The following is a 21,041-nucleotide window of genomic DNA, read 5'->3' on the forward strand; positions in this document are numbered from 1 at the left end:
CCTGAAACCCCCAGAGGATCGCCACCAGTTCCGGTGGTGGCTGGGCCCCAGCCTGCTCCACTGCGGGCCCTTCCTCCAATCTGCTTCTCCGGAGGCGGCAACGGTGAAAGCCATGAAACATTATTATTTACATGCCACTAAGTTTGTGGTTGCCCTGCTAGTTCTCAGGCTTGTCCATAAGGAGTTCCTTATGCAACTTGTAAACAGTCCCCACGGGGACAACGGTGCCGGCAACGACCGGTGCAAATCAAGGCTTCAATCAGGTGACTTTCTTCTACTAATTGGCTTATCATTCATAAAACTTTTATAACGGTACTTTCAACACTGGTGGTCCCAACGGGGACAATTGCAACGGTACTCCGCTGCCATCACTCGGATTCCTCGGCATCGATTGGGGGAGGGGCGCGGTGCACACACGGGCCTCTTGGCTGCCCCTCAACTTCGCATCTAGCGCAAACCACCCCCTCTCCCCGCAGTGACGGGTGTACTGTACCAGGTCTCCGGGCATTAGGTTACGGCCTAGATGCTCCTCTGGCAGGTGGGCATTAACATCCCACTGGGCTATAAAGACTTTGGCCTCCAGGCCCGGTTCATATATAAAGCCATAGCCCCGGCGGACATCGAACCGCCTCACCTGCCCTTCATACAGGGGGCCCCGGACACGGAAGGTCGCTTGGCGGAGGCTCTCTTTCTCCCGGATCGTACGGGTCACCAACTCCGCCTTCTTCCTTTCCCTTTCCGCGATCTCCGGGCCCAGCGGTGTTGGCTCCCTATCCCAGTACGGTGCTGCTGCGAGCTCCGGCGCACGGGTCGGGCCCCGCGAGACCTTCTGGACACTGCCCACCACTGGTGATCTGGGTGGAAGGTCCCGCGGTGACTTGACCTGGGGTGCTGCTTTGCAGCGACAACCCGGCGCAACCTCAGCCGAGGTGTGGGGGATGGGCACAGGGGCCTTCCTCCGCTGGGCCTTCAGCCCGGAGCGGTCTGTCGGCTCCGGCTCGGGGAGTCTTTCGGGGGATGCCTCCGGCTCAGGCTTCTGCACCTTCCAGGGTAGCACTTCCGGTCGGTCACTGGCTCCGGCTACAGGTCGATCCGCCTGGGCGGACATGCAGGGTACCGCTACCGGTTGCGGGGGTAGCGGGCCTAGTGGTGGCGCCGCAGCGGCCGATACGGATAGCGGGGGAGGTAGCAGGGCGAGCGGGCGTGGACCGGGTCCCTCGGCCGCGATGACCGACCCACTAGGGGTACAGGGGCGTGGGTCACTCACCCTCCCTTCCGAAGCTCCCTCTTCCTCCCATCTCCGCACGGTCGCTACAACCTCCGCCATGTCGGCCTCCCACTCCTCCAAGAGGAGCTGCATCTTGACCTGCAGCCGTTGTTGGAGCTGCGCGGTCCGGATCTCCACCCACGCCGCGGTTCCAGGCGCGGGGGCTACGGTGCTACGGGACGGCATGTACATCTTTCCGGTGGCCTCTTCCAGGAACAAGATGGCCACAGGGTCCTGGCGTCCCTGCTTTTATAGCCGCGGGCTACATGCGGCCAGACGCCATCAGTCCCCCTTAGTCTCTTTCTGGCTCCTCCTCTATAGGGGCGGGGTTTTGGCCTTCGCGCCTCCACTGCTCGAGGAGACACTCGAGCGGGAATTTTTCACTCCCAAGATGGTGGCTTCGGCAAATTTTCAGCCGGACACCTCCGGCAATAACAAGACGCACCTCTACCCAACGGCAGAGCGGTAGGATCCTGTTCGTGACGCCAAGTTGTCGCGGGTGGAGGAGGGGACGCTGCGCTCTCCCACTGCTCGGGTCCGGCCGCTGCTGCTGCGGCTACTGCTCGGTGGTGGCTCGAGCGGTGGGCCGGATCCCAGGGACTCAAGCGGCGTTCCTCGCCCGTGAGTGAAAAGGGGTTTGGGATTGATTGTGGGGATTTGAGATTGTCCGTGACGCCACCCACGGTTGTGGTGATATTGGTGACACCACCGCTGCTCTAGACGGGGATCCCGGGAGCGGTGACGGGGAGCAGCTTTGTTGTTAGTTTTCCCCTCCGTGGGTAGGGGGTGGGTTGTCCTGGGGCCCGGTGATGGGGTAGGGATGGAAGGCAGGCGGGTTACGGGGCCTGGCGAGGTGCAGGGTCGCGGGAGCAGCACTGTGCCGCACGGCACGGTGGTACTCACTCAGCCAATGATGAGGACACAGTTCTCGGTAAAACACTCGGCTGGATGGACGGGTCCCACAGACGGCTGCGGTGTTGTTTCTCCCGGCAGGTTGATGGTGACTGCCTTTCCCTGCACCTATGTACTGTAAACGGTTCCAATGGGTTCCCACCGGTAATCCACTCCCCAGCTTGGATATGGGCTGGAGGAGCCCCTTTTGCCCGCAGGCTCTGGCCCTGGGAACTTTAGCCTTGGCGGTGACTGTGTTTCCCTCTCTCGGTTGGACGGTTGCCTTCTGTCGGGACTTGGCTGCTGGGAAACCCAGGAGGTTCCCTTCGCTGACGGATTTGGCAAATTCACGGTGACTCCTAGCCTTGCCGGAGTCCGTAAGCCCCTGCCAGATGGTGCTGGCTTCTCTTTGCGTACCGGTCCGGTACCGCCGGGCCACCGTCCGTCCACGGTCCTTACAGTAAACTCCGATAGGCCACTCCTGCAGACGGTCACCACCGTCTGCCAACCTTGCTGATCCGTCCGGGCCACACACCCGGACCAACTTCAGGCTGCTTAACTGCCACTTTACTCCTCTCTCAACTCTACTCAAAACTGATCTGCCTGCTTTTCCCGCCTCCAGGACTATGAACTCCTCGGTGGGTGGGGCCAACCGCCTGGCCCACCCCCCTGGTGTGATCATCAGCCCCTGGAGGAAGGCAACAAGGGTTTTGTGTCTGACTTTGGTGTGCCTGACCGGGAGTGTGGGGTGTGTTGGTGTTGTTCTCTGTGGCCCCTGGCTTGTCCAGGGCACCACACCTAAACAGTACTTTTCCACCCCATATGGTGTATCAGTATACTCAGGAGAAATTGCACAACAATTTGTAGGGTGCATTTTCTGTTCCTTTGTGAGAATGAAAGATTTGTGGTTAAAGCAACATTTTGGTGGGGAAAAAAGTATTTTTTAATTTTCATGGGTCAATGTTTTAAAATTCTGTAAAGCACCTGAAGGGTTCAAGGTGCTCAAGACACATATAGTAAATTCCTTGAGGGGTCTAGTTTCCAAAATTGGGTCACTTGTGGGCAGTTTCCACTGTTTAAGCACATCAGAGGCTCGCCAAATGCAACATAGCGTTTGCTAATGATTCCAAACAGTTTTGTGTTAAAAATTTCAATTGGTGCTCCTTCCCTTCCGAGCTCTACCATGCACCCAAACAGTAGTTTCCACCTCATATGGGGTATTAGCGTATGCAGTAAAAATTCCACAACAAATTATATGGTTCATTTTCTCCTGTTACCCTTATAAAAATGCAAAATTTGGGCCAAAAGTAACATTTTGTGAGAAAAAGTTACATTTTCATTTTTTCCTTGCACATTGCTTTATTTTCTGTGAAGCATCTAAAGGGTTAATAAACTTATTGAATGTGGTTTTGAGCAGTTTGAGGGTTGGTGTTTTTAGAATGGTGACACTTTTGTGTATTTTCTGTCAATGTGGCCTCTCAGTCACTTCAAATGTGATCCCTAAAAAAATGGTTTTGTAAATTTTGTTGGAAAAATTAGAAATTGCTAATAAACTTTTAACTTTTTTAACAAAAATTATGTTTCCAAAATTGTGCTAATAAAAGTATACATGTGAGAAATGTTTTAAGGGCATAAAAATTCAAATTTTGAAAATTGTGAAATTTCCAAAATTTTCTCTAAATTTCTGATATTTTCACAAATAAATGCAAAAAATATCATCCTAAATTTACCACTAACATGAAGTACAATATGTCATGAAAAAATATTCTCAAAATCACTAGGACTCATTAAAGCGTTACAGAGTTATTACATCATAAAGTGACACTGGTCTGAATTCCAAAAATTGGCCTGGTCATGAAGGTGAAAACAGGCTGGGAAGTGAAGGCGTTAAAACTTAAAAGACCATATAGTTTTCATAAGAACACATATTATATGTATTTCTCAAAATGGAATATGAAGTAAGATATTAACAAATGAGCTGATTTATAATTTACAGTGAGTGAATTGAGATTAAAGAAGCATTCCGATGGATATATATTTTTTGTTTAAGCACCACCCCAGCGTTTTTTTTTTTTTTTTTTTTTTTTTTTTTTTACTGGAGTGGCACGTTAAATGCAAGTTCTCTACCCCAGGTATTTTACTCATCTGCGGCCATCTTCATCCTTTTTTGGTGACGCTACAGTCGCCATCTTGTGCCGTAACATCTGACTGGGTTGAAAACAAAAGTTACGTCACACGCTCGCAATGTAAGATTATCAGAACTAGAACAAGGACAGAGCAAGGCTCTGATAGAGGTGTATTTAATTGTGACCTCTTGCGAGCTTCATGAATCACTGGAGAAGCTGGAAAAACACAAAAAAAAACCAAAACAAAATCACAGTGACTGACTGGAGCGGCGCTGGAAACAGATGAATACAGCAGGAGACAGAGGACTTAAATTTAAAGCACCACTCCAGCGGTGCAATGAAAAACAAATAAAAAAAAACAAAAACGCTGTAGTGTATATGTGCATGTAGTGTAGTGCGGGTGTTTTAATACTCATCTACCACTACTTTTTCCAGGGTCCATTGCTGCTGTATTCCTCTTTTCAGTGACATCACCACAATTCTGATTATAGAGCTATGCTATGCTCTAAGCATGAGCTGGAAGTGGCTTGCACAATGTGAACCTATGGAACCTCGTTCTGACGCTCCTTAGATTCACATTGTAACAGTCACTTCTGTGTCACACACAGCACAGGGTGACCCAGAGAGTCTGCAGAGGGCTAACGTTACAGAAAAAAACACCACTGGACAACGAAGAGAGCATGTGTTAATATATATATATAGTATGTTAATTCACTCACACTACAGGGTGGGCCATTTATATGGATACACCTAAAAAAATTGGTAATGGTTGGTGATATTAACATCCTGTTTGTGGATAATTAGTATATGGGAGGGGGGAAACTTTTCAAGATGGGTGGTGACCATGGCAGCCATTTTGAAGTTGGCCATTTTGGATCCAACTTTATTTTTTCCAATGGGAAGAGGGTCATGTAACACATCAAACTTATTGAGAATCTCACAAAAAAAAACAATGGTGTGCTTGGTTTTAACGTAACTTTATTCCTTCATTTGTTATTTACAATTTTATGACCAATTTTAAAATGTGTTCAAAGTGCTGCCCATTGTGTTGGATTGTCACTGCAACCCTCTTCTCCCACTCATGACACACTGATAGCAACACCGCAGAAAAAATTATAGCACAGGCTTCCAGTATCGGTTGTTTCAGATGCTGCACATCTTGTATCTTCACAGCATAGACAATTTCCTTGAGATGACCCCAAACATAAAAGTCTAAAGGGGTCAGATCAGGAGACCTTGGTGGCCATTCAACTGGCCCATGATGACTAATCCACTTTCCTGGACACTGTTCATGTAGAAACGCTCGGACATGACACCCATAATGTGGTGGAACAACATTATTTTAAAAGCATAAATGTTAATAATGATAAAAGAAAATAGTATATGATCCCATCAAAAAGAAGTGGGAAAACATACAGGAAAATATTGAGATAGAATAATAGGTTACATCTGATTTTTTTTTTGGTAGTAAAACACCTTTTTTACAGCCCAAGTTATGGGAAAGTTTAATAAGAACAGTAACAAAGCATGCCTCAAAGTAATCCACCATAGGGAGCACATGTGTGTGGGGTTTGTGATTTTGGATGGATATGAAGGAGAAAATGTAACTTTTTAAAAAAAAGACGATACCAGAAAACTTTAAAATGTAGTTGCTGATTTTATAACAATATTATCATTTACAAAATGTAATTAATCTATTAGATCATGATTGAGTTTGTATTTACATGAGCAGATCAATAAGCCAATTCTCTGTTGCATTTAGGATATCTAGAGGACCAAATAGTGAGAATTTCTTCTATTTCGTAGTTGAATGTTATCAGTGGTTCAACCCACTGCTTGCCTCTTTTATGTTTTATGTAGAGATGAGCTGATCTTCTGAAATTTAAATTTGCCAGCTTCTCCACATTTTCCCCCAAAATCTGATTTGCTTGAATTGAATTTGCCTTTCCTGACTGTTGGCCTCCTATTGGCTGAGTACGGCTTTCAGTCAAGTATCTAATGTGTCAGTTTGAACAATGAACTAGTGGCAGAAGTCGGGAGCAGTCACGACTCTGCTCAGGGCTTGCTGGGTGGGGCCACTTTGTAATGTCTTCTACTTTTACAGGTTCTGGATGAATGCACCCATTTCCCACCTGATATCCCAGGTATAGCACCTTGACTATTGCCATCTGGTATTTGTTGGGTCAGATCGTGAGCTGGGCTTTGGCTACCCTCTACAGCACCTGAGACATATGCTGAAGATTATCTTCCCAGGTGTCCGTGAAGATAGGGACGTCATCTAGGTGGGTCTGGGAATACCCCTAACATACCTCTAGTACCTGTTTCCAGCATCTTTTGGAAGGTAGCCAGGGCATTTATCATCCTAAATGGCATGCTAGTGAACTCAGAGGATAAAAGGGGTGATTAACGTAGACTTCTCTTGAGCCTCTTTTGTGAGATATGCCACTATCCCTTTGTTACGTCTGTTCGGGAGCACAGATACAGGGTGACTGCCATGGAGAGACTAGAGACAATCCACCCACTCAGCAGGACCCTGAGAACCCTGAAACCCTTTAACCCCTGTACAGGGATCTGGAATTACTACAAGGCTGAAATCCAGAGGAGAATGGTCGTCAGGCAGGGTCTCAACCAGGAGGTGTAAAGGGGCAAAATTGGCAGGCAAAAGAGTGGCCACTAAATCAGGCTAGGGTCAAAAATCCAGGGAGATGGCAGCGAGGTATAAAAACTGCAGGCAGGTGAATAGTCTAGGATTAGGCAGAGCTCGAAACACAGGGAACAATAGTAAGGGCAAGGTGAATCAGAGACGCAGCAGTAAGTATTCCAATTCTATATCTGGCATTGACCAGCAGACTGCAGGAGGAATAAGAAAGGTGTGGTGCCTTCCCATTGGCTGTACAATAGGATAAAGAGTTGCACACTAGTCACAATGTATAGGGGAATGATGAAAAGCAAGACTGCTATGGGAATACTAGACTGAAAAGTACAATAAACTGTCTGATAAAATGAAAAACATGAAAATAGAATATGCATAACTGCTAGGAATAATAGGAATATAAGAGATGTTTAGCCATTGTATTGATCAATGCAAAAGAGCCCCAAAACCACGCCAAGATAATCTCTATTTCCCATTGGCTGTGGCTGAAAGGTGGTAACCTCAGCTGGAAGGCACACACCGCCACATGCTATGACAAAGGACTTTTTTGGTCTAGTTGTCTCTGCATCTATGGTCATTGATTTACCCCTCTGGGTCATGTAACTTGTTATAGAAACTTTTTGAGATTTAGATTTTAAATTAACAAGTTTCCAATAAAGCCTAAAGGTAAAATATATCTTTGTACCGTGTTAGCCAGTAACAATAATAAAATAATTATTAATTTTATCCAGATTACTGGGAGCTGGATTTTTTTACTTTTTTTCTTGCACATACCGCCACAGTCAGCCAGTGGTACTGCAGGTCCCAATCAAACCCTGGTTAGTGATTGGGCGGAGCCTGTGTCCACCAGAGCCCCTGATATTTACTCCTCCCCTATCACCAGCTCCACCCACAGTGGGAATATGGAGGCGCCTGGTGATCAAAGCAGAAGTTGCAGGAGCGCACACTGGTTTAAACGCGACACTCTTGCTTAGATCAGGGGTAGATATGAACTGAGACCTCCCTAACCTAGCCATTAGCTCATCCATTCAGGGTAGACATCCATAACGGTGACCTCATTGAGTCACCTATAGTCCAAACAGAAGGAAGCACTCTTGTCCTTCTTAGGTACCAAGATTACACTGGCAGCCCATATTCTGAGAGAAGGAACTATGACCCTCGTATTTAACCTGTCCCCCACCTCGGCTTTTATGATTGGCAACACTGGAGGGGTCACTCGGTATATGCGTTATCTGAATGGAGTGGCTTCCCCTGTGTCGACATGATGCTGGACCAGGGGTGTTCAACCAGGCCAACTCGTGAACAGGGGTCCATATGTCATAAGCAGGTTTGTTAACTGCTGCTTCTGTGACAAACCAAACCACTTCCCTAATGAGATATCCGTTATCCCCATACCCCTTTTGGAGTCCACCAATAAGTCCAATAAGTTCGGGATCTGGTTCATATCTGGGATCTAAAGGGGGACAACAAACTGCTAAGCTGTTAACCTTCCTTTTTTCATAAGTTGTTAGCCTATTGACATGGTAGGTCTATTCACGAATACCTGCTCAATCCAGGCCCATGGGTAGTCACTAGTTGCACATTTCCTAGTAATGGTGAACAGGACCACTGCTTGTTTTTGTGTACTGATACTAGTAGTAGAATCTTCTGTCTACAGGCAAAATCTCGGAGTCTGGCAGAACAATTATAACACCATTGTTGCCTTTCCTGAGCTACTTCTAAATTCCCGTGGGGTAAGGCCATTAGGTACCTCATCTTTTCCCTAAACTTTTGGACATAAGGACATAATGTAGTATTAAAACCTATCCTGTGAGAAAGGTATCCTCCTAACTGTCTCGTACCAGCTCCAAAGGTGTTATGCATGCAGTAATGCACACAAGCGAAATAAAGTAAAATAAGGTCTAGCTCAAAATGTCTACACCTGACCTTCCCGGTTCTTATACAGACAAGAGGTGTCAGCTGTGCAGTCCTTAAAGGCCCTTTTACAGACTGAAACAACCCTAACTGGATGACTAAGATTACTACTCAGGCCTTGCTTTCTAAGCGGCCATCGAGGATATCACGTACTTCCTTAAGAATCCAGGGGAAGGTGCAAAGAAAAAAATAAGATAAACCAAAAGTTCCAATCTGGCAAGAAAAGCAATGGGTAGAAAGGCTGTAATTCCAACCAGGGTCCACTTGAGAAATATTGCCAGTGGGAAATGCAAGCCTGGGGAAGCTTTAAATAGTTATACCCACCAGGTGATAAGGCATGTTGAATTGCAGCATGGTATAACAGTGCCAAGGGTTGGGCAAATCATGGGCACTGTTTGTAAACCTTTGTACTGGTGAGTCTTCTAATAGGTAGCGGGATAATTCAAATCAAAGATAGTTACGTCCCAGTGGGCAGCAGTCGAATGGGCAGCTTGGCCATCGATAAAGTGGTTTAAGTGCTGTCGAACTTTACTGCCAAATTCTACATAGGAGATCCCCTGATGAGACAAAGTCCAGAACGTGGTGCAATATCTGTCAGGGGTGATGGTTAAAAGGGCCAACAGGGTGTACTTTATAGTCCCATAGTCCAGAGAGTCAAATGGCCCAAGTAATCGAACAGGATCCTGGGCCTGACAAGTTGAACTAGTCCACAGCTATTTGGCTAAATCAGCTGTGGGCAACTGGTGCATCAAAACTTTGCAGATGTTCATCAACCTCAGTGCTGGATTCAATAATTACTGGCACGTCCCTCTAGCAGAGATGATTTCCTTGGTGGTGCATGGGGCCCACTGAGACAATTTGCTCAGGGCCCATGCAAACCAGGAGCCAGCCCTGGCTATACCCACCGCGCTTTCTTATTCGGTTACCATTTTTCTACAGTATCTCATGCATCTGAAGAACGTCAATGTGACCAAAATGTTATGCATGATCTGTGAGATATTACTTCATAATAAATCATTGTTGTTATTCATCTACTATGAGTGCCAAGTCCCTCTATTTCTGCCATAAAGAGAAACATCATGAGCGCACATACAGAGGGGTTCACCGCAAGGTGCAAACCATTAACCTCTTCACCCCCAGGCAATTTTTTTTTCTATACTTTGGTTTTTCCTCTCCTTCCAGGAGCCATAATTTGTTATATTTTTTCTGAACACATTGTCATATTAGGGCTTTCTTTAGTGGGACAAGTTTTACTTTTTTATGACACTATGTTACGCAGTGACTACTGGGGTTCCGCCAGGTACACGGAAACCCCCGGCGAGCGCCGCAACACACAGAGTACATGGTACAACGGTGGGCCTTTGCACTAGGGAAAGCAGGGTCACCTCCTAAACTAACCTGAAGCTGATCCCTGCACTCCCTGACGTCCCTGTATGGGTTTTTTCACCCCGTCGCCGATCACGTGCCTATCCCTGTCTTTACCTGGACTCGGCCCTATGTAGTGCTTAGGGCAGCAGAAACGCTAGTCCTACTCTAGATTAAAGACATAGAGGGGATAAGACAGACAGGTGTAAAATAAACAGCAATCATACTAATAACTCCAAACAGTAATAGTTAATAATGGGGAATGAGCCAAGGGGGAAAAAAAACCCCAAAAGACTAAGGAAGGGAAAATAACACAATTTTCACCCAGCAAATGTTCTCAGAATGGTTTCCTGGTCCACAGCTCACAGGTTCCCTCTAGAAAAAAGTATAGCAGAAACGATCACCTGCAATTTAACTAAACTAGGAGGGAAGTCTTTATAGCAGAACTAATTAGCAATAGAGAACAGCTGTCCATGCCTTTCACTCAGAGTTGGAAGGTACTGCATAGCGTAGCGGTGGATACCGCTGCGTGACACTGCTATTCCATGCTGTTGCTGGCTCCTGTTACTGGGTACATCTCTGGTTTTGACACAATCTTAAAATTGTTTACATTACTATTTTCTTACTGACCTTGGTCTTTTTGCATAAAACACTGCTCTATACTGTGCTAATATACATTGCTGCATATATTTGTTCCAGTACGTACAATTTTGTGAATTGTTTGATGAAGGCCACTATGTGGCTAAAACGTCAGATGTTCACAACAAAATTCTTTTGAAAATAAACTTTGTTTAAAGTATACCCTGAAGAGTGCCTTGTTTTATCTTGGATATCTACGGTTTGGAAACTGACAAGTGCACCTCCATTTCTAGCTCAGTGGCTGTGCCTTATCCTGTTACAAGTCCAAAAGAGAAAGCAGACAGTCCCCCCCAAAAAAAATCACACTCAGCAGACGCCGAACAACTACAGCTAGCAAGTGCCAAGTGGCAGTGGTAGATGGGCTCTCCAACAGTGATCTGTGTTGCTGTCAGGTCCCTCGCTGTTCCCCTCACACATTGGGTCCAATATCGGGTCCAGTATCCTTCTGCTCTCACACACACACACACACACACACACACACATCGGGTCCAAGGATCCCTCCACTCTCACACACGCGCACACACACACACACACACACACACACACACACACACACACACAGATTGGGCCCAGTATCCCTCCGCTCTCACACACACTCACACACACACACTCACACACACACAGATTGGGTCCCAGGATCTCTCCACTCTCACACACACACATCCGATCGTAGTAATATTTCGCTCACACACACATTCGATCACAGTATCACTCGATTCTGACACACACTCTCTATGCCTTTCTTTTGGAGTAAACTTAGCTGTGTGTCCCCAAAAATAAGATCTAATGTTATACCAAGTTGTCTACAGCGCTTGACCCCAATAACCATTAAATCTGTAGCTAGGTTTATAGGCAAAAATCCCCTTTAATTTGCCTGGAATCAGAAATGAATTTTAATTGAGATTTTTTTGGAATTAAAAAATCCCCAATAAACCAGCGCTGATAAGAGGTTTTTTTGTTGTTAATATTTTATACTTTTATTGCTATCCTTGTTTTTAGACACAGATTTATCTGATAGTCCCTATCACGGAAACTAGTCTATATCTCTAGGAGGAGAAAGTATCGTGCAGTCACCCAGTATGTGGAAGCTTGATGCCTGAACTTGACTGCAGGTAAACTCCTATTGGAACACTTGATGAGCTGGGGCACCTCATCCTCACTACGATCTTGAAGTGCAGTTTCTTCAACTTCATTTAAAGGCACTTGGAACGCTGAAATTGCTGCTTATAATATATTCAGCCTCTATTAAAAACTTTTGTGCTTATGGATTGAAGAAAAAAATTCTCCAGGTATCTGAAAAATCAGGTTGCAGTGATATTTTCAATTGGCATTAAATATCATATGCCTTGAAACATCACTTAATACACTATACTAGGTTTAATAATTGCTATACTACCGGCCGGGGTACTGTAACCAGACACCTGGTATCTGTTTGCTGCACTATTAATTACTTATTCCTTAATTTATTTTTATTTCTACCATATGTGGTGTATTTTTCTTTTCTTCTATTGTGTGAATTGTTTGAATAAATCTGTGTCTAAAAACAAGGATAGCAATAAAAAGTATAAAATATTAACAACAAAAAAACCTCTTATCAGTGCTAGTTTATTGGGGATTTTTTAATTCCAAAAAAATCTCAATTAAAATTCAAAAATAAGATCTATGCTGAAAATATGTTCTAGCGCATTTTTTGCGGCAAAAAACAATATGTAACTAATAATACGGTATATGAGATTTTTGTGAATATAGTATCCAATGCAGTGGTCAAAGGCAATATCTATAAGCATAAGAAAATAGGATCTTGTAGGATTTATATGAAAATAGTATCAAATGCGGTGGCCAAAACCAATACTTATAGGTACCAATGGCAGTGACAAATATGTACTGTAACAAATGGGTATAGTATCACAAAGTAGTATACCGGTATGGTAATGTGACGTGTGCATTTTATAAATTACCTGCTGTCATGCTGTAAAATGTAAAATAAGTAATGGTGCTCCCTTTGTTCTGATAGTGACATCAGGAATGGATGCCTCAAAATACAAGGTCCTATTTTTTTATACTTATAGATATTGCCATTGGCCACTGCATTAAATACTATTTCCATACAAATCTCATAAATTATTACTTTTGGCCACTATATTTGATACTTTGCTACATGAATTTTATAGAGACCTCACATTGCTGTTTGCAACGAGTATTCCATAATATACGAGGGGCGATCCAAAAGTAATGATTATTAATAATAAACACAATGAATATATTAAAAAAAATATATATTTTTCTACATAGTCTCCTAACAAGTCTATACATTTAGTCCATCTCTTTTCTAAACTTAGAATTCCCTTAAAAAAAATTCTTGATCTTGACCCTCAAAAATATCCCCAACAGCGGTTATCACGTTGCTATTGTCGTCAAATTTCTTGCCCCAGAGGTATTCCTTGAGGCGAGGAAAGAGAAAGAAGTCACTGGGGGCTAGATCTGGCGAATAGGGGGGGGGTTCCACCAGTTGAAAGCCAGTTTCTTGAATGGTTGCCATGGCAACTGCAGCTTTGTGAGTCTGCGCGTTATCTTGGTGAAACAGCACTCCAGCCCGCAGTTTGCCGCGCCTTTTCTCCTTGATAGCCTCCCGCAATCTTCTTATTTGTTCTGCGTACTAGAAGCCCGTAATAGTGGCTCCCTTCTCCAAATAGTCCACCATAATAATTCCTTCAGCGTCCCAAAAACGGACGCAATAACCTTCCCTATTGAGCTTGACACTTAATTTCTTCAGCATCGGTTCGTCGGCTCGTTTCCATGTCATCGATTGTTGTTGAGTTTCGGGATCAAAGTGGTGGATCCAGGTCTCGTCCATGGTCAAAAAACGTGACAAAAAATTCTCCTTGTCTGCTTGGAACTTTTCGAGATTTGTTATTGAAATGTCAACTCGTTTCTTCTTTTGTTCGTCGGTTAACATTTTTGGCACCCAATGCGCGGAGACCTTTCTCATATGCAATTCTTTTGCAAGGATTCTTTGAATACTGCCATATGAGATCCCTGTGACCTCAGCTACATGCCTGATAGTCACTCTTCGATCTGCCAATACAACTTCTTCAACTTTTTTCACGTTTTCTTCATTGAGGGACGTGGATGGGCGTCCTTCACGATGTTCATTTTCCGTCGATGTTCTTCCCAGCTTAAATTCCTTGGCCCAGCGTGCAACTGTGGAATATGGAGGAGAAAAGTCCCCCAACGTTTCCACCAAGTCGCTGTGTATGTCTTTGGTAGTCATTTTTTTCAAGCAGAGGTATTTGATGACCACTCTGAGCTCATTTTTTCCATTTTGATGTTCACTCCTCGGCAGTTCATATTCAAATGAATGTAGCTCCCGGGAATTGTGGCCTATTTAAGTGATTTTTTTTTTCCTGGACTAGTGGGTACCTAAGAGATAAGAAAACATTTTATTTTTATTTCTGTGTGCAATACAAATAACCGATTATCATTACTTTTGGATTGCCCCTCGCTCATATATATCAGGTGACCCCTTTTTCTTCTATTGACTCCTTTTATTCTGATATTATCTATCTTTCTCTGTTCACTATATGATTGTATATTATAATTAATGACTAGTGATGGGCGGACCTGCAGATACCCAGGATTAGCGAGTCCAACCAGATTTAAAAAAAAAAACAACCTGGTTCTGTCCTGGAATTGATCCCGGATATGTGCCTGGACGCCGGTGCCCATATAAACCTATGAGAACCAGAATCCGGTGCTTTAAAATGGTGGTAGAAGGGATAGGGGATTAGAGCTAGTGTGTTATACTTACCAGTCTCCTTCGCGACTGTAATGCTACTTCCATGACCGCTCAGTAACACTCAGTAACAATATTCACTGCTTCCCCACTCACTGGCAGTCCCGGTGTCTCTGATTGACAGCGTGTCTGTCTGCTTTCAATCACATATGTTGTGTGCACCTCAATAGTGTAAAAATAAATAAATAAAGTGGCGTAGGGTCCACCCATATTATGATACCCAGCACAGATAAAGCATACTTCTACAGGCTGCAGTCACCAGCCGTGTGCTAATCCTGGGAAGGTTGATTCCTCTTTTTGTGGTTTTGCTTTTGTATCAGTATAGGGACTCGCAAGACATGAGGACTTTTGGCTTGCAAGCTTGCACATTTTGGCCAAAATATCAACTAATACCTCATATATTTTTTTATATTTTTTTTTACAGGATCCAGCTATGCCTACATGCCTTGTAAACTGCTGTCTCCATTCCAGTGTGGTGCATGCATATAGTGCTGGGCAGCCTGCCATAGTATAGGCGCCATTAATAGGCTGTAAGCCAGACACTGTGCACCTACATGTGTGAATGGTGCCCCATACAAGTCTATTTGTGTGCAGTTTTAACACTAAGCAATCACCCACTCTATGGATTGCTAGTGTGTGAGTGGTTGCTTCGTTAGTGTTTTGCACCTGTTGCCTCCATCTATATTGAGGGGTTTTGCTGCATCCTGGGAGTGCATTTGATTCTGTGGCCTGGGCAGGTAAACACTGTTGCCCTTTTTTTAATGTCAAATAATCTCCTGGCAAACAATCGCATCAATACAGCATCAAAACTACATCATGTTTTGATGTGTTTTTTTTTGCAATAAGATGCACATTTGGTGCAGGAATATGGTGTTTAAATTTCAGCACCAAATCTGCATCTCTTGGCAAAATAATTTGGTTTACTGTCAAGAGATGCAGTTATGTGAACTTAGTGACCTTACCTGAGGTGAGGTCATTGAGTTTAATAAGGTCCCCTGAGGTCAGGTTACCTGTGGTCACAGGTGGAAGAGTATGGGAATCTATAGCTATGACCTCAAATAAACTGAGTGACATCACCTCTCATCGCTGTGACTCAGTCTCTGCCTGAATCCCACAGCATGCGGACATGTTCTCTGCCCATGCACTGTGCCTTCTGTATGTAGCAGAGCTGGAATCATCATGGGACTTCGTATGGATGTCGGAACTGTTTTTATTTAGAGTTTTATGGCTGTTAAAGGGGAGAAGCTGGGTGTTTTTTTGTTATTTTTTTGTATTTTATTTTAAAGAAAGGATTTTTTTGTGTTTGTGTTTATTTCTTCTTACATACAGATTAGTATTTGGGGGTCTCATAGACTCCTCCCATTACTAAACCTGGGCATTGTGGCAGTTGTGTCATTAACCCCTTATTACCCCAATTGCCACCGCACCAGGGCAATCAGGAAGAACCTTTTAAAGTCTGAGATTGTTGCATCTAATCCTGGGCAACTGCAGGCTGCTATTTCTAGGCTGGGGGCCCAATAACCATGGGTCTCCCCAGCCTGAGGATTCAAGCCCTGAACTGTTGGGCTTTATGATAGCTGGGTAACAAAATTGGTGGGACTTCACTTTTTTTTTTTTAAATTATTTAAATAATAAAAAAAAAGCCACATGCGGTCCCTCTTATTTTGATATACAGCCAAGATAAGCACGTGGCTGGGGGTGGCAACTTGTAGCCATATGCTTTATCTGTGCTGGGTATCATATGAGGAGACCCTACTCCAAATTTTTATGTATCTATGTTTACACCAGTATAGAGACACACAGCGCCTGTGATTGAATGCAGTCAGTCATGCTGTCACACAGAATAGGGGTGCAATCTGACTGCAGCTAATAACAGATGCTGGTGCTGGTGGGTGTGGGAATTAGTGCATATGTACAGTGCTGGCCAAAAGTATTGGCACCCCTGCAATTCTGTCAGGGAATACTCAGTTTCTTCCTGAAAATGATTGCAATCACAAATTCTTTGGTATTATCTTCATTTAATTTGTCTTCAATTAGAAAAAAAAATTGTCATAAAGCCAAATTGGATATAATTCCACACCAAACATAAAAAAGAGGGTGGACAAAAGTATTGGCACTGTTTGAAAAATCATGTGATGCTTTTCTAATTTGTGTAATTAACAGCACCTGTAATATACCTGTAGCACCTAACAGGTGTTGGCAATAACTAAATCACACTTGCAGCCAGTTAACATGGATTAAAGTTGACTCAAACTCTGTCCTGTGTCCTTGTGTGTACCACATTGAGCATGGGGAAAAGAAGGAAGACCAAAGAACTGTCTGAGGACTTGAGAATCCAAATTGTGAGGAAGCATGAGCAATCTCAAGGGTACAAATCCATCTCTAAAGACCTGAAAGTTCCTGTGTCTACGGTGCGCAGTTTAAAGCCCATGGCACTGTGGCTAACCTCCCTAGATGTGGAAGGAAAAGAAAAATTGACGAGAGATTTCAACGCATGATTGTGTGGATGGTGGATAAAGACCCTCGACTAACATCCAAACAAGTTCAAGCTGCCCTGCCGTCCAAGGGTACAACAGTGTCAACCCGTACTATCCATCGGCGTCTGAATGATAAGGGACTGTATGGTAGGATACCCAGGAAGATCCCACTTCTTACCCCAAGACATAAAAAAGCCAGGCTCGAGTTTGCCAAAACTTACCTGAGAAAGCCTAAAACATTTTGGAAGAATGTTCTCTGGACAGATGAGACAAATGTAGAGCTTTTTGGGAAAAGCCATCAACATAGAGTTTACAGGAAAAGAGGAATTCATGAAAAAGAACACGGTCCCTACAGTCAAACATGGCAGAGGTTCCCTGATGTTTTGGGGTTGCTTTGCTGCCTCTGGCACTGGACTGCTTGACCATGTGCATGGCATTATGAAGTCTGAAGACTACCAACAAATTTTGCAGCATAATGTAGGGCCCTGTGTGAGAAAGCTGGGTCTTCCTCAGAGGTCATGGGTCTTCCAGCAGGACAATGACCCAAAACACACTTCAAAAAGCACTAGAAAATTCCTATTTTTTGTGTTATGCTCGTCGGGCGAGCAAGGATGTTAGTGAACCTACTGGGCCACAGCACACAGAAAACCCAGAGGGGCTTAACTATAAACAAACACCTAGTTTTCTCCCTGATGGTGACGGTGTTACACTCCACTGTGAGTCAGTGTGCCACTCAGGAAGACTGGTGCTGCGAAGGCTGGTCCCAGTGGTATGGGATCGACAGTCTTTAGGATAAGACTATAGCAGCAGCCAATATCGGGGTTCCATCCAGGATGGATGGATGGATGGACGGCTGAATGATACAGTGATAGCGACTGGCGTAGATACTTGCAGAGACGTGTATCTCCGGGCTGGAACAAAGTAGGGTCTAGGCATCGCTTGTCCGCATAGGTCTTCATACGAATGGAGGACTGCTCAAGGGAGGACTTGGTCTCTGCCCAAATGTCGGAGAACGTCTTAACAAGGGAATCAGCCACAGGAGTGCTGGAGGTGAGTGCCTCTGGGAATGGGGTTCTGGATTGCTGTCCATACATGATCTGAAGAGGACACTTGGCTGAGGACTCACTTACATGGTTTTTATACGAGAACTCCACCCAAGGAAGGAGCTTGACCCAGTCACTATGATGCTCATTGACGAAGTGCGGCAGAAAGTTTGTCAGAATTTGGTTCACCCGTTTCACTTGGCCATTGGACTGTGGATGATAGGCCAATGAGAAGTCCAGAGTAACATCCAGCAGCTTGCAGGTGGTCACCCAGAATTGAGACGTGAACTGGATACCTCTGTCGGATATGATGTGGAGTGGTAGACCATGCAGCCAGAAGATGTGCTGAATGAAGTGCTCAACGAGCACTGGTGCAGAGAGCAAACCGGTCAGCTGCTTAAAATGGGCCATTTTAGATAATCTGTCCTTTACCACCCAGATGACAGTACAACTGGAGGACTTTGGCAGATCTGTGATAAAGTCCATTGTCAGGGGGCAGATGCAACTGGCAAAGGAAGCCGTGAACCAGCAGGAGCTTATTTCAAGCTCCATAGGGTTCCAATGGTAGAAATGTCAAATGACCCCTCTCTGGGACTTCTAGTATTAAGGTAGAGCAGTATGTCAAAGTGCAGCAGCAATAACATTATATGTAATTACACAATCGTTTATTCACACTGACAATTTCACCCAGTTCGGCTGTGTTTGGGGTTTTGTGTTCAGTTTTGTCCTTGAGTGTCCTAGATGTTTGCATTAGGTTTTATAATGAAGAATGAATCTGTTTAATCTCTGTACATGGCACTGAAAATCAGTAAACACATTTCTGGAAAATATAAAAACATTCAGACCATGATTATACAATATAGCATCTTCATTACCACATTGCCAATCCACACCAGATGACAAGATGTCTACTCAATAGTCACATTCCTGCTCAATGCATGCAGACAAGCATTCTTTTGTATGCCAGGTAAGATAACTTATAGGCATAATGACACCAAGACATCAATATTATTTGACAGACTTAGTGGATCAATGGAGAGATTTGCAGAGGGTAAACAGTAAAAATGCCTGGAGCAACTTAAACTAGATTGATATGAAGTCAACAAGGAAGACTAATGTAACATGCATGTCTCTGACAGAGAACAACCTTGGCCTAGATATAGATATCTATATCTACATATATATATATATATATATAGCTTTACCTGTCTGTGTGGCGATCGGGCGGCTGGGTGCCTGTGGCTGCGTACAAGCGGCCGGGTATCTGTGCTTGCATGCGGGTTGCAGCCAGGTACCTGTGGCTGAGTGCGTGCGGCAGTCGGGTGCCTGTGTGAAGGCGGCAGTCGGGTGCCTGTCAGTGCCGACTGCCTCTCTGTGTGTGCTGGCGGCTGTGCAGCAGGTTACCCAGTGTGTCCGCGGTCCCAGTTTCAAATGATGGCGCCGGGAGCGGGCGCGTGCGCAGATGGAGCTCTTGGATGAGAGCTCCATCTGCGCACGCACCACTCCGGGAGTCAGCGCATGCGCAGATGGAGCCCTTGGATGAGAGCTCCATCTGCGCATGCGCCGCTCCAGGCGCCATCATTTGAACCGGGACCGCGGTCACTGGGACACTCACTTCACTGTCCTGCTGCACCACTCACCCGCCGCCACTACTGCTGCCACTACTGACCCGCCGCGCCTGCCACCAAGGACGCCACCGCACCTGCCATCACGGACGCCACTGCACCTGCCACCACGGACCCCACCGCACCTGCCACTACGGACCCCGCCGCCACTGACCCGCCGCACCTGCCAGCCCAACCTCTGCCTCCTGTGACCCCGCTTCACCACCACTGCTGCCCCCCTCTGGTAAGACAACACCGGAGTATAAGATGGACTCCATTTTTATTTTTTTACCTTTTTTTATGTCTAAATTTGGGGTGCGTCTTATAATTTGGTGTCTTATAAAACAAAAAATACGGTATATTTTTTATACTGTGTGTGTGTGTATATATATATATATATATATATATATATATATATATATATATATATATATATATTGAAAGAGAGAGAGACACAGTTAACAGAAAATAGTATTTTCAGCTTACCAGGATATTTGGTGTCCCCGGAAAAATTTTGCGGTGCACGGATACTCCAGCATAGCCCAGTCTAGAACCAACAGTAAGTCAATGAGGGGAGGAAGGGGGCAGGGAAAAATGGAATCCAGCACCAAAGATTATTTTATATAAAAATCAAAAATGTATTGAGACATATAAGTTAAAAATATGAAAACCGTAAAAGACGGGAAAGGGGTATTATAATATCCTTACGTGTTTCGGACAGGAGGTTAAAAACATGTCCTTATTCATAGGTTTTCATATTTTTTTGCGGTTTTCATATTTTTAACTGACATGTCTCAATAAATGTTTGATTTTTATATAAAATAATTTTTGGTGCTGGATTCCATTTTTCCCTGCCCCCTTCCTCCCCTCATTGACTTACAGAGGCACAGTTAGGCCAGGGAATATTTGGACAGTTACCGAATCTTCGTCATTTCAGCTTTTCAGCTCTGCAGGCATCTAGTTTTCATTTAAAATGAAACAACTGATATGCAAGTTGAAGTGTAGACTTTCAGATTTAAGTAAAGGGGTTTAACAAAAATATCCTGTAAAACGGTTAGGAATTGCAATTATTTTTTTTACAAAGCCTCCTCATTTCAAGGTTCAATGTTACCATAAACAAAATGTTCAATTTTAAAACTTTGTAGAGAATCCTTTGCAGGCAATGAAGACTGGAAGCCATGGATGTCCCCAATTACTGGGTTTCCTCCTCTGTGATGCTTTGCCGGCCTAAACTTCAGTTGTTGCTTGTTTGTGGGTCTGTCTACTTTC

Source organism: Anomaloglossus baeobatrachus, chromosome 3, assembly GCF_048569485.1.
Source record: "Anomaloglossus baeobatrachus isolate aAnoBae1 chromosome 3, aAnoBae1.hap1, whole genome shotgun sequence".
In the NCBI taxonomy this organism is placed as follows: Eukaryota; Metazoa; Chordata; class Amphibia; order Anura; family Aromobatidae; genus Anomaloglossus; species Anomaloglossus baeobatrachus.